General features: G+C 32.8%; 1 pseudogene; it reads right to left on the bottom strand.

Annotated features, from left to right (window-relative positions):
• Positions 1 to 375: 375 nt before the first annotated feature.
• Positions 376 to 1,342, bottom strand: LOC133331981 (putative nuclease HARBI1; annotated as a pseudogene).
• Positions 1,343 to 2,085: the final 743 nt, after the last annotated feature.

Below are 2,085 nucleotides of genomic sequence, written 5' to 3'. Positions count from 1 at the left end.
GACAAAAGGCAGCTCACAATCAGACATTTTGGGTGAAGGCCTGTCTCTTCAGAAAAATATTTTAAAAGCAATGGAGGAGCAACAACAAAATCAAAAAAGGATTTATCGTGCTATTGAACGTCTTCATGACTTAAAGAAGGAGGTACTAAAGGAACAGAAGCGTCATAATGCAATAATGCAACAGTTGAGAATAAAGGAAGTCGAGGATAAAATTGAGAAAAATAAGCGCCTTTTGGAAATAGAGGAGCTAAAATACAAAAATTAGACAATCCTTGGAGCACCAGTACAAATAGCTAATTTAAGAAATAAGTTGTGATTTTTTATTTTTTATATATATATTTAATAAATTCAGTATGAAATGATATGCATTTAGTTCTATAGTGTATTTCCTATATTATTGCGTATGCTTTGAGCTGCAGATAAATATTGAGGTGAGGCTAATGATGTCACATAATGTTCCTGAATACCTGCGTTATTTGGAATAACTATGGAATCCAAATCGTTATTGCACTTAAAATGAAGGCAAATGTTATGCAAAGCACAACAAACATTTGTAATTTTAGTTGTTTTTTTGGGGTATAGTGCAGTTCTCGTGCTCCGAGAAGACACCGCCATCGGTTTTTTAAAACCCCATTAGTGCGTTCAATGACATTTCGGCATTTCGAATGGATCTCATTAAACTTAATTTCTGTAGACCCATCTTGTGGACATCTGTGAGGTGTAATCAGCCAAGGCTCCAACGGATATCCAGCATCTCCTGTAATGAAATATATATGGTTCTTATTCAATTATTTCTATGTTAATTTACCAAGAAGCCAGCAATTTCGTTCACCCCTCAAATATTCTTGCTCTAAATGAGATCTTAACTCGCTTGCATTCTATATAAATGTATCGTGACATGCACCAGGATGGGAAGCATCAACATAGAGAATTTTTAAATCGTGATCGCAGACCTATAAGGAGTCATCATGATTAATTTTGTGATTTTTTACACATATTCTTACCAGCATAACATTCAAGCTGTATAATCCTTTTCTATTATAATAGAGATGACTTTTTGTAGATGGGCAATAATGCGGACATGTGTCCCATCAATACGACCCATGACACCAGGAATACCATGTTTCCGGTAGTTCTTCTTTCTCGCTCCGTTTGGCAGAAATTAATCCATCTGCTACACAGATGGTCTTCGAAAATATTAACCACTTCTGCCAACACTTTACTTAGGGTGGATTGTGCCATTGACACGTCAGAATCCTTCCCGACACCTTTTTGGTAGCCACCTTCGGCAAAAAAAACGTAACGCCGCACTTAGTTTCAATATTGGGGCAATTCCAAATGCCTTTTTTTATTGGTGGACGTTGGAACTTAAAATATCCAACAAATATTTAAACGCCGGTTTATTAACACGATAATATTTTTCAAACCTACAAAAAATGTTTTTTAATAAATTAAAATATTAGTATTTTGTTTATTAACAGACTTACAAACATTACGGCAGCTCAAGTGGATTACTGGCATCTCGCAGATTTCTTCTATATATTCGGTGTTCTTTTTTGTTTATTTGACATTGTTCAACGTTTGCAATTTCTGCCATCATCCAAAAAGCTATAAAAGCCATTTTCTTATGTTATTTGATAACTATACGATATTGGCTTGTTTTAATTATTGATTAATATAAAATTGTACCAAAATAGAAAGTAAAGTAAAGCATTATATCAAAACAAAAAACATCTGTTTCACACAACGTTGCCATACATCCAAACTTTAATTAATTTAAATTACAAAGACTTTTCGCAGTGGATTCTTGATATTTCACATTTATATTGTTATACATTTTAAATAACAATATAAAGTAACCATTTTTTATAAAAAAAATCAATAAATAAATTATTGAAAAATATTACAATATTAAATTACAATGGGGCAACACATATTACAACTTAAATAACAATATGGCAACGCACATTACACCTTAAATTACAATATGGCAACACAAATCTTTTTTTCAACCACCATTTTCGAAAACTCGAATCTGAATCTCGCATTTTTTGTATCTCCCTATTCATTCAGTATAAGGCGAGA

The sequence above is a fragment of the Musca vetustissima genome, unplaced genomic scaffold (genome assembly GCF_032173495.1).
Source record: "Musca vetustissima isolate MV318-11 ecotype Yass unplaced genomic scaffold, APGP_CSIRO_Mvet_v1 utg34417, whole genome shotgun sequence".
NCBI classification, from domain to species: Eukaryota; Metazoa; Arthropoda; class Insecta; order Diptera; family Muscidae; genus Musca; species Musca vetustissima.
This window is presented reverse-complemented; position numbering and strand designations above follow the sequence as displayed.